Source organism: Gorilla gorilla, chromosome 21 (assembly GCF_029281585.2).
Source record: "Gorilla gorilla gorilla isolate KB3781 chromosome 21, NHGRI_mGorGor1-v2.1_pri, whole genome shotgun sequence".
Taxonomy (NCBI): Eukaryota; Metazoa; Chordata; class Mammalia; order Primates; family Hominidae; genus Gorilla; species Gorilla gorilla.
In genome coordinates, this window is record NC_073245.2 from 19,781,865 (window position 1) to 19,795,572 (window position 13,708).

The window sequence follows — 13,708 nt, forward strand, 5'->3', positions numbered from 1 at the left end:
CTAAAATAAGTCTGGATTAAAATTATTCATTTAGACAAAAATGAAGAGAAGACACAAATCACCAGCATTGGGAATAAAATAGGTACTGAAACTGCAGATCTCGAAGTCATTAAAAGGATAATTTAAGTAAACATTTGGAAAAACTTTGTGTTCATAAATTCAACCACTTACAGTAAATAAACAGTTTCTGAAAACCACACACTAACAAAAACTCAAGTAAGATGAAATACATAAGCTGAATAGTCCTGGAACCACTGATGAAAATGGAATACATAACTTAAAAAGCTCCCCAAAATGAAATATCCAGAGACTTAAACTTGAAAAATAACCTGTAATCAGCAATTGAGAGTATGTTATCTATTTAGGTATCTGGCTATAAACTTTTTTTAATATGAAGTGTTTAATTATAATTTAGTGAGAGTGTTTTACTGGAGGAGTCTACTGGAAGAAGAATTAATGTCATTTTTTCACAATTTTCTTAAGAAAACAGAAGAGAACACTTCCCAACTCATTTGATGAAACAACTCTTACCCTGATAACAAAACCAAACAAATTCAGTAGGAAAGAAAACAAAACTACAAACAAATATTTTCTGCTTCCCAGCTTCAAGCGATTCTCTTGCTTCAGCCTCCCGAGTAGCTGGGATTACAGACATGTGCTACCACTTAGATGCAAAAATCCCGAAAAAAAAGATACCAAACTGAGTCTTACAATGTATAAAAGTAATTACACTTTGTCAAGTGGGGCTTCTCTCCAGAATGGAGGGCAGATTTAATATGGAAAAATAATGTAATTCACCATAATAAAAACTGAAAAAGAAAAAAAGTAATATGATCACATCAATTGATGCAGAAAAAAATTTGACAAAACCCAACACATGTTTATGAATAAAAACTTTCAGCAAGTTAGGACTAGAGGGGAATTACCTCAACTTGGTAAAAAGCATCTACAAAAAACCTCTGACTAACATCAAACTTACAGGTGAAAAGATCGAATGCTTTCCCCCTAAGAGGCAGAACAAGGCAAGCCTGACTATTCTTACCAATCTTACTCAATATAGTAATGGAAATTATAGCTGAATTCTAGCTCACTGAAATGAGGCAAGAAAAATAACTGTCTCTATTTGCAGATGACATGATTGTCTAGGAATCAAATGCCAAAGAATCTAACAAATAACTCTTAGAAATAATAAATGAGTTCTGCAAATTTGCAGCATACAAGATCAACACACATGCAAAATTTTATTTCTGTGTACTAATCATGAACATACAGAAAATAAAATTTAAAACACAATGCCGTTTACAATTGCTCCAAAGAAAATGAAATACTTAGGTTTAAACTTAACAAAATATATACAGTATCTGTATGCTGACAATGACGATTACAAAATACAAATGAAATAAGTCAAAGTAGACCTAAGTAAATGGAGAGGCATACTATATTCATAGATTAGAAGACTCAGCATAGCAAAGGTATCAATTTTCCCTAAATTGATCTATATAATCACTGAAATTTCTATAAAATAGTCAGTATATTTTTATAGATATAGACAAGTTTATTCTAAAATTTATATGGAAAGGCATGGGTCTAGAATAGCTAAACAATTTGTTCAAGAAGAATAAGGTGGGAGGAATTGCCCTATCCAAACATTAAGACTTACTCTATAGCTGCAGTAATCATGACAGCATAGTATTAGCAGAGTGCTAGACACATAGATCAATGGAATAGAATAGAGAACCCAGAAATAGACCAATATAAATATGAACAACCAATTTTTGACAAAAGTGAAAAAACAATTTATTGGAGTAAGATAGATTTTCAACAAATGGTGCTACAACAATTGAACATATATAGGCAAAAACACACACACACACAAGGAAAAAAACAAACAAAAAACACAACCTCCTCACAGCTAAAATCAATGGTGAAAGACTGGAAGTTTTTCCTCTAAGATCAGGACAAAGACAAAAATGCCCACGTTTACCACTGCTATTCTATATAGTATTGGAAGTGCTAGCCAGAGAAATCAGGCAAAAATAAAAATAAAAATAAAAAAGAAGAAACCTCCAAATTTGAAAATAAGAATCAAAATTACCTTTGTTTGCAGATGACATGATCTCTGTAGAAAACCCTAACAAGTCCATACACACACACACATACACACCTGTTAGAACTAATATCAAATTCAACCCGATTGCAGGATACAATATAAACACACAAAAATCAGTTGCATTTCTATATAGTAGCACTGAACAATCTCAAAAGGAAATTAGGAAAACAATTTTATTTACAATGGCATTAAAAAGAATACAATGCTTAGAAATTAACTTCACCAAAGAGGTGAAAGACTTGTACACTGAAAATAACAAAACACTTTTTTTTTTTTTTTTGAGACCAGAGTCTCTCTCTATTGCCTAGGCTGGAGTGCAGTGGCGCCGTCTCGGCTCACTGCAACTTCCGCCTCCCAAGTTCAAGCAATTCTCTTGCTTCAGCCTCCCAAGTAGCTGGGATTACAGGCGTGTGCTACCACACCCTGCTAATTTGTGTGTGTGTGTGTGTGTGTGTGTGTGTGTGTGGTTTTTTTTTTTTTTAGTAGAGACGGGGTTGCACCACATTGGCCAGACTGGTATCGAACTCCTGTCCTCAGGTGATCCACCTGCCTCGGCCTCCCAAAGTGCTAGGATTACAGGCATGAGCCACCATGCCTGGCCCAAAATACTTCTTAACAAATTAAAGCAGACTGATATGGTTTGGATTTGTGTTCCCACCCAAATCTCATGTCGAATTAAAATCCCCGGTGTTAGAGGAGGGGCCTGGTAGGAGGTGAATGGATTATGGGGGTGGATTTCCCTCTTGTTCTTCTCATGACAGTGAGTGAAATCTGTTTTTTTGTTTTGTTTTGTTTTTATTTTTTATAAGTGTGTAGCACCTCCCCATTCACTCCGTTCCTTCTGCTCTGGTCATGTAAGATGTGCCTCCTTCCTCTTTGCCTTCCACCATGATTGTAAGTTTCCTGAGGCCTCCCCAGCCATGCTTCCTATACATCCTATGGAATTATAGGCCAATTAAACCTCTTTTTTAAATAAATTACCCAGTCTCAGGTAATTATTTATAGCACTGCAAGAATGGACTAATACACAGACATAAATAAATAGAAAGACATCCCATGTTCATAGATTGGAAGACCTAATATTGTAAAGATATCGATACTACCTAAAGCAGTCCACAGATTCCATGCAATCCCTAGCAAAATCCAAATGTTTTTGCAGCAGAAGAAAGATCTATCCTAAAATTCATATGGAATCTCAAGCGACTTGGAATAGCCAAAACAACCTTGAAAAAGAAGAACAAAGTTAAAAGACTAACATTTTTATTTCAAAGCTCTCTACAAAGCAACAATAATCAAAAGAGTATGGTATTGGCATGAAATCATAGACTGATGAAATAGAATAGAGATCCCAGAAATAAACCCTTGCATATTGTCAAATGATTCTTGACAAGGTTGCCAACACCATTCAGGATGGGGAAAGAACAGTCTTTTTAACAAATGGCACTGGGAAAACTGAGCATCCACTTGCAAAATGTGAAGATGGGCCCTTTGTTACCTAACACCATATACAGAAATTAGCTACATTTTTACCAAAGATGTAAATGTAAGTGCCAAAACCATTAAACTCTTAGAAGAAAACATAAAGGAAAACCTACACAACATTGGATTTAGCAGTAATTTCTAACATGACACCAAAAGTATAGGATAAAAAAGAAAAATTAGATAAGTTGGACTACATAAGATTTAAAACTTCTGTGCAAAAGACACAATCAACAGAGTGAAAAGGCATCCCACAGTATGGAAAAAAATATTTGTAAATCATATATCTGGTAAGGAATCAATATCCAGAAGATAGAAAGAACTCCTAAAACTCAACAACAATTAAAAAATCTTTAATATAAAATAGGCAAATAACTTGTATGACATTTCTCCAAAGAAGACATAAAATAAGCACATGATATGAAGCTTAACATCACTAACCAGAGAAATGCAAGTCAAAACCACAAATACCACCTCTCACTTATTAGCATGGCTACTTAAAAAACACAGAAAATAGCAGATGTTGGCAAGGATGTGGAGAAATTAGAACCCTTGTGAACTGCTGGTGAGAATGTAGAATGGTACAGCTTCTATAGAAAACACTATTACAGTTTTTAAAAAATAAAGATAGAATTAACATAGAATCTAACAATTCCACTTCTGGGTATACACCCAAAAGAACTGAAAGCAAGGACTTGAACAAATATTTGTACCTCAATGTTTATTGCAGCATTATTTGCAATAGCCAAAAGATGGAAACAACCCAACCATCAATAGATGAATGAAAAACAAAATGTGGTATACACATGGAAGGGGATATTCTTCATCCTTGAAAAGAATGGAATTCTGATACATGTGACAACATGGATAAACCTTGAAGCCATGATGCTAAGTGAGCAAAACACAGAAGGATAAATATTGTATAATTCCACTTAGATGAGGTGTCTAGAATAGTCAAATTCATAGATACAAGAAGTAGACTAGTGGCTACCAGAGGCTAGGGAAAGGGAGGAATGCCGAGTTATTGCTTAATAGATACAGAGTTTCAGTTTGAAATGGTTAAAAAGTTGTGGTGATGGATAGTGGTCATGGTTGCAAAAGAAGGGGAGTGTACTTCATGCCATTAAACTGTACCCTTAAAAACGGTTACAATGTTAAATTTTATGTTATGAATATTTTGCTACAATAAAAACAAATCTTCAACCTAAACCTCATACCTTACACAAAAATTAACTCAAAATGGGCTTAGATGTAAAACATAACACTCTTAAAAAATAGCAGAAAATCTTCAAGATCTAGGTCTCGGAAAGCATTCTTAGACCTGACACCAAAACCATGATCTATAAAAATTAAGATGGATAAATTAGACCTCATCAAAATTAAAAACATATTCTCTGTGAAAGACCATGTGAAGAGGATGAACAAACAAGGTACAAACTGGAAGAAAATACTTTCAAACTACCTATCCGACATACGGGGTATATAAAGAACTCTCAAAACTCAACAGAAAAAGAAATCTAAATGGAAAACGGTTAAGAGACAAGAGCAGACATTTCACCCAAGAGAATATACAGATGGCAAATAGGCACACAAAAGGATGTTCAATGTCATTAAACATTAGGGAAATTCAAATTGAAACCACAATGAGATGTCACTAGACACCTATCAGACTGGCTGAAATAGAAAATAGTGACAACACCAAATGCTGGTGAGGATGCAGAGAAACTGTCTAAATCATTCGTTGATAGTGGGAATGTAAAATGGTACAGCTACTCTGAAAAACAGTTTGGTAGTTTCTTACAAAACTAAATATATTGTTATCATATGATCCAGCAATTACATTTCTGGGCATTGTTATGGGGTGAATACTTGCATCCCCCTAAAATTCATATATTGAAATCCTACATGCCAGTTTGATGGTATTAGGAGATGGGGTCTTTGGGAAATAATTAAGATTAGATGAGGTCATGAAGGTGAAGCCCTTATGAAAAGAATTTGTGTCCTTATGTAAGTGCCGAGAGAGAGAGCTGCTTTCCATTTCCTCCATGTGAGATTCCAGAGAGAAGACCACTGTACTTAGACCCTCACCAGACACTGAATCTGCTGGTGCTTTCATCTAGGACTTGCCAGACTCCAGAACTGTGAGAAATAAATTTATGTTGTTTGTATCTTTTGTTATAAGTTTGTGGTCTTTTGTTATAATAGCCTGAATGAACTAAGACAGACATTCCTCTCAGAGAAGTGAAAACTGAAAACTCACTTTCACACAGAAACATGAACAAGAATTGTCATAGCAGCTTTATTTGTTATAGCCAAAAATTGGAGACAGCCTACATATCCTTCAATAGGTAAATAGTTAAACAAACTGTGGTACATATTAATACATACCATGAAATAGTACTCAGCAATAAAAAGAAGTGATTGATTTGTGCCACATCATGGATTATAAATCTGCAGGGAATTATGCTTAGTGAAAAATACCCTAAAAGGTTATATACTATCTATATAACATTTTTGAAAAGACAAAATTTTATGAATGTAGAAGAGACTGGTAGTTGTCAGGGGTTAAGGAGGGAATGAGATGTGCAGGAGGAAGGTGGATGTTGTTATAAAATAGCGACAGGAGGTATCTTGTGGTGATAGAACTAAGTCTTGACTGTGATGGTGACTGTATGAACTACACATGGGGTGTAATTATATAGCTACACAGAGAGAGAGAGAAATACATACCTACATACATATACATATACATATACATAAAATACATATGCATATATAAAAATAGCCGGGTGTGGTGGTGCGCACCTGTACATATGTATATATGTATGTGTGTGTGTGTGTGTATATATGTATTTATGTATTACGTATGTATTTCTCTGTGTGTAGTTAATTATATATAGTGTGTGTGTATATATACATATATGTTATATATAGATCTGTACATATATATGTAATATATATTTTATATATAGAGAGAGAGAGAGACAGAGAGAGAGAAATGAGTACAAGCAAAACCAGAGATATCTAAGTAAGATTACTGAATTGCATCAATGTCAAGATCCTGGTTGTGATAGTGTACTATAGTTTTGCAAGATGCTGGGGAAAGCTAGATTAAGAATACACTGCTCTTTCTGCATTTCTTACAACTACATGGGAATCTACAATTATCTCAAAAAGAATTTCAATTAAAAAGTAATTCATGGCCAGGTGCAGTAGCTCACGCCTGTAATCCCAACATTTTGGGAGGCCGAGGTGGGTGGATCTCTTGAGGCCAGGAGTTTGAGACCAGCCTGGCCAACAGGGTGAAACCCTGTCTCTACTAAAAATACAAAAATTAGCCAGGCATCGTGGTGGGCGCCTGTAATCCCAGCTATTCAGGAGGCTAATGCAGGAGAATCTCTTGAAGCCGGGAGGCAGCAGAGGTTGCTGTGAGCCAAGATCACACCGCTGCACTCCAGTCTGGGCAACAGGCTCAATAAAATAAAATAAAATAAAATAATAAAATAAAATAAAAATAAAAATAAAAAAATTAGCCAGGGGTGGTGGCGCATGCCTGTAATCCCAGCTACTTGTGTGGCTGAGGCACAAGAATTACTTGAACCTAGAAGGTGGAGGTTGCAGTAAGCCGAGATCATCCTGGGCAATAGAGCAAAACTCTGTCTCAAAACAAACAAACACAAGTAATTCATATATCCTTAACTTACCTTACCAACATTTACTGAGCACTTCCTATGTCAATGCTGTCCCACAGAACTTTCTGTGACAATGGAAATGTTCTATATATTCATTGGATAGTACAGTAGCCACTGGCCATGTGTGGCTACTACGCACTTGAAATGTAACTAGTGTGACTGAGAAACTGAATTTTTAATTTTATTTAATTTAAGTCTAAATAGCCACATGTAGCTAATGGCCACCATGTTGGGCAGCACAGTCCTATAAGTCAATTACTAAGATAGGTATTGGCAACCCTAAAATGAACATAGCCTTCCGGAAACTAAAAGTCTATTTAAAGGAGGCTAATAAACATATCAATATTATAAACCATATGCCAGAGTAGGATTGCTCGTATTTATTTTATGTCTCAAAGATGAGACACCTGACCTAGCTGGAGTTAAAGCTGTGAGAAAATCCTTGCAAAATGAAATATCCTGAGCTGAGTCTTCCAGGCAGTTAATGTAAGCCAGGTGAGTTAAAGCCTCTTGACTTTGGTGATTTGGGAGAAATACTGTCCCAGGTACAGGAAACAGGATTTATAAAGGTACATGGACATGAAAGGACATTCAGGAAAGGCAAGTTTTTGGTAAGCCAGGGCAGACCCAATGAGTATAGAGAGATAGAGAGGGGCTGGATGGTGAACGCCTCAGATGCCGTGCCTTAGCACTTCAATTTCATCATGAAGATTATAGACAACATCGAAGTGTTTTAAGAACAACATAAGTAGGTTGACATCTTTAAAATATCACTTGCAGGCTGGGCACAGTGGCTCAAATCTGTAATCCTACCACTTTGGGAGACTGAGGAACGGGAATTGCTTGAGCCCAGTAGTTCAAGACCAACCTGGGCAATGTGGCCAGAGCCTGTTTACAAAAATTTTTTAAAAAGAAATTAGCTGGGTGTGATGGGGTGTGCCTATAATCCCAGGTACTTGGGCAGCTGAGGCCAGAGTAGCTGGAGCCCAGGAATTTGAGGTTGCAGTGAGCTATGATCATGCCACTGTTCTCCAGCCTAGGCAAGAAAGCAAGGTCCTGTCTCAAAAATATAAAATAAAATGAAATAAAATAAAATAAAATAAAATAAAATAAAATAAAATAATAAAATAAAATACCACTTGCCTCTCAATGGATTAGATACAGCAAGACTCCAGTTAGGGAGCTACAGGTGTAGCTCCTGAGAAGAATACCTAACGGTTCAAATAAGGCAGTGGAAGTTGGAGTGGGAAGAAGGGAATACATTTAATAAACATTAAAGAGGTAGAATCAGGAAGATATATCCAAATGGATGTAGATGATAGGGTCACAAGTAATATGCTTGGAGATAGCTTCCAAGCATTTGACTGGGATAGCTGCTAGATGGTGGTGCTGTAGGGGCAGAGACAGTTAATGAAAGAGAAAGAGTGGGTTTGGAGTAGAATATGTAGGACTTTACTTTTTTAACATGTTGAGATTGAGTGGCCTGAGAAACGCCCAAAGTCTCAGACCAGTCAAGGAGGCATTAAGAAGCACAAATCTGGAGCCAGGCAAGGAAGTGTGGAAGACATGCCAGTGTGGGTGCTACCTGAAACCATACACAGAGTTAAGATTGCCCAGGAAAACTGCATCAAATGAGAATGGCCCAAGAATGTAACTCAAGCAAGCCCCAACATGAAAGGAGTGGGTGGAGGAAGAAGTGATCATAAGGACACTGAGAAAGAGAGCTGAGAGAGGGGACATGAAGAAAACCAGGAGCAGCCTAGAGAAGGCCAGTGGGTCAGCTGCTGTCCTGAGCCGGGAGGAGTCAGTCCACTTTCACAAATACTCATACAGTTCTCCTTTTCTTTCTAGCCTGAGAGATACCAAAATTAAAACATTTTGAGGCGAGGTATGGTGGCTCATGCGTGTAGTCCTAACTACGAGGGAGGCTTAGGTGGGAGGATCTCTTGAAGCCAGGAGTTCCAGACCAGCTTGGGGAACCCCGTCTCTACAAAACAAAAATTTTTTAAAAATAGCCAGGTGTGGTGGTGCTCACCTGTAGTCCCAGCTACTCAGGAGGCTGAGGTGGGAGGATCGCTTGAGCCCAGGTGTTCAAGGCTGCAGTGAGCCATGATGGTGCCACTGTGCTCCAGCTTGGGGACATAGTGAGACCCTGTCTCTTAAACACACACACATACACACGCACACACACACACACACAATATTTTGGTATCAGCACATGAAATTGGCAGACATCAGTAGAACAAAGGAGTCTAGAAATAAACCCAAATACATTTGAGAATTTCGTTTATAATAAGGGTGGCTTTATAAATCAGTGAAGAAAAAAATATATTTGTATGGGTTAAAGATTATAGCTAAAGTTCTGTAGAATTGAGCTGAAGTGCCTGTGGCCTTAAGCAACAGTAAATTACTTTATCCCATTTGGTGAGCTCTATCCTCTTTCTGAAAGGGAAATAAACCCATGTAACTTGAAGTCCATGGACTTCAGTGGGAGTCAGTAAAATCTCTGGATGAAATCCCCTTGAATGATTTGGGTCAAACTTCACTCCAGAACAAGGTTAGGAATTCTGAATGAGATTGCCAGATATTGAAAAATTTTAAACATTCACTGCTTACATATCATAGCTCAGAAATATCACAGCTCAGAAAGTACACGTTGTGCCAGACAAGCAATTAAGAGCTTTTGTTGTGTAAGTTGTTAATACACAAGTGTACTTAATAGCTTCTAACCTGCTAAAATCCCAGCATGCTGAGGAATATCAGTACTAGACATTTTTTTCTCTAAGAAGAAAAACATCATCATCAACACTGCCATGTGAAGGCTGTCCCCTAATGTGTCTCCAAGCCATGGTTTAATTTTGAGTAGAAGGGTAGAAAATAAAGTACAACCTCATCTACCAATGGTGTATCCAGAGTATCTTCATCATTGTCCCTAGGCCATGCTCAGTTGATGAAAAATTAAGACTCACTTGTCATTTAGTAAAGCTGTCATCAAGAACAGCATGGATTCATGTGTAGGGTTTGTAGGGCACCACTCTTTGTTTTGCACAGGTGTAGTGATTTTAAGAGAATCAGAGAGTTGATGGGAGATTTGAAGAAGGTATCACATACTCACATTAAAAAAAAAAAACAGGCTCCCTGCCCATTAAATTCATCCTATTCTCATTTTAACTTTTTTTTCTTTTAAAGCACATCCTCACTGATGCCACCTAAAGCCTTAGTTGCCTCTTGGAGGGGAATGTAAAAGGCTCCCCTTTTTCTGGAAAACCCAACTCAATCTTATGAAGATCCATCAGAATCTTATGAAGATCTAGGAAGGATTTATTCAGAAAAGACAGATGAGAGAGTATTGCACTTTCTTTTCAGTATCTGGTGTTGGGAGGTAAAGCAAAAGCTATTGCCAGGATGAAAAGCCAGGACTGTATGGCCATCTATGCCAGGTAGAATATAGCAGGGAGTCTATTTTTACCATGACAGGGACAAACTTTTATTTTTGTAAGATGGGCCACAAACATAACATTGGAAATGTTTCTAAGGATAATAAGGACAGTCATTTTCTTCTGAGAACATTATGATCTATACAGCAATAAATTTAAAATATATTAAAGAGAGAGAGGAAGTGAGAGGGAAAGGGAGAAAGACTCAGAGTGAGAAGGGGCAAGTTTGAGACTGAGTAATATTTAGCAGCTGGTCATGCTAAATATTGGTCATGGTCACTTATGCTTTCTAAGCTAGACTGAGTAATATTTAGCAGCTGGTCATGCTAAATATTGGTCATGGTCACTTATGCTTTCTAAGCTAGTTTCCTTATCTGCAAAATACAGATGTCAGTTATGCTTTTTTCATGGAGTTGTTTTATCAAAGGAAGGTACCGTAAGGCAGAGGAGATGTCCTACAATCAAAGCTCAAAGGCCTGGCTTGGAGTCTTTACTCAATGATTTTGAATGAATGTCTAAAAGAGTAGTTATCAGATTTCTGTGCATCAAAATCATCTGGGAGGTTTATTTAAAATAATAGTGTCTGGCTGTATTGGATGTCTACCAATTCAGAGTGAAACCTGGGCCTCTCACGGCCCCTGAGTGCTTCTAAAGCACAAATTTGATGTGGCAGATGCCCTGGCGTACCACCTAGATACCCCTTCAAGGAAGGATTTGTTTTCTTGCCCCTGGGAATGTGGCTGGCAGGCAGCCTTTAGCTCTCAAGTCTGCTTCCTCTTCTTCCATCCTTAGGGGTTGTGTCCCAAGGGCACTTCCTAATACACATCTCAAACACTAAACTCTGTCTCTAAGTCTGCTTTCTGCACAACCCATCCTGCTACATTTGGGAAATATGAACCTGAAAACCAGATTTAATTATGTTCTTCATCATCCTAAAAAACCTTCTTAGGTCTTCATTGACTGCAGAATCCTTTGCATGAACGTTAAGGCTCTTCATGATTTGATACCAATCTTTCTTTCCTTCCTCATTTCCTTGTTAAGTGTTTCTCAATCCTCAAGCCAGAAAAAAATGGACTGTTTTCTGCTTAACCAAGCATCTTCACGATGGAAGCTTTTGCTTAAGTGTTCCCCTGACATGAACTTACTCTTCTTTTCACTATTAAAATCCTATTGGTTCACGAAGGTTCCTTTCAGGTGCTACCTGAACGATTAGATCTTTCTTAATTCTCCAGTTTCACGCTAGCCTCATTCCCTTGCTATAAGTTGTGGTGTTTTGGTGCCCTGCTCACCAAACTTAGCTTCTCAAAACCAGAAATCCTGTTTTCCAGCATTTTTTTCCCCATATCACTCAGCCTAACACCTTAGTTATAGTGGATACACAGACTATTTGTTGGATTAGTCAGTGGTACTGAGGCAGTAATTTATTAAAACACAAACTTGTACTGCTAGAAAAAACCCATAGACTATATCATTGACACTATTGCCTGCATTTATTGCACAGATAAGAAAGCAGAAGGTTAAAAAACTTGTTTAAGGCTGTATAATCAATAAGTAGTAAAATGGTGGCATAACTTAGATCTGACTTTTTATTGCATATATATTTTAATGTTCAATTTTAAAATTATAAACATAACACATAAACATTTAAAACCACTCTGCCATGATACTGTAGTGATGGATGCAAATCATGATAAATTTGTCCAAATCCATAGAATGTACAATACCAAGAGTGAACCCTAATGTAAACTATGAATTTGGGGTGATAATGTGTCAGGGTAGGTTCATCGATTTTAACAAATGTACCACTCTGGTGAGGAATGTTGATAATGGGAGGACTGTGCATATGTTGGGGAAGTGGGTATATGAGAAATCTCTGTATGTTCTGCTCAGTATTGCTGTGAACCTAAAACTTCTCTAAAAATAAAGTCTATTAAAAATCATTGCTGGTAATTTTTAATGCAGAATACGCAATCAATTAAATTCCTATAAAGGTTTACATCTGAATCATAAATTTGTTTCTAATTTGGTTATTTGGTCACTTCAAACATATTAAAGAATAGCCAAAACATCCGAACACAATCTTTTGTTTTAACAAAATTACTACCACATGCCTACTTAAACATATTCTGAAACTCAACATCACAAATTTAATTGACTTTGTCTTCACATCACTTTAATAATTATTAGATTTAGAATAACCTCTGTTTTTTGATATTACCCAAAGGCTTCCCAAAATTATTTTGATAACTTCCCAGGGTTTCAATAATCTCACAGGAACCTGGGAAAAAAGCATTTATCTTCCCGAACAAGCTCTAAGTGATGGTTCTGAATTACTAGTATATGAATAATTTTTTAAAATTGTGTTTTCAGTATTATCTGCATTCATAACCACAAACTAAACACACCCATACAATCAGTCCCAGAGCAAAGAAGATAGCCTTACAAGTGAACAGAAGGAGTTTATGCAGTGGATGTGTTTCACTCAATTTTTGTTTATCTCTGTAGCCATGGCAATGACTCTTGGTCAACTCTGAGAATTAAACTACTGGAATGTTTACATACTGACTGTCTAATGACACTAATCTATATGCTCAAAGTAGTGGGTTAAGATGAACCAAGTTATCAGCATGTTTACAGTAAACATGAAGGTCTGTGATGTGCACCCAGGACCTGGTGTAGGGTTTGCACCATGGCTGATTACGTGGAAGGAATGTGACCAACTCCATTTAAGAACTTTGGATCACAAGATTCAAGCAAGCACTCTTGGGCATGGTCATCTCACACAGATCCCTGCAGTTTACAGCTGGAGATGTATCCAGAGTTCCTCAGAGAAGGAGGACAAGAAACCTTACTGTTAACCTTCTAACCTGTGCCTGTATAGTATCTTTTTTCTGTTATTCCTGCATGCATCCTTTGCTATAATAAATCTTAACCATGCCTATAACATTATGTTGAATTTTATTAGTCCTTCCAGCAAATTCCCAAACTAG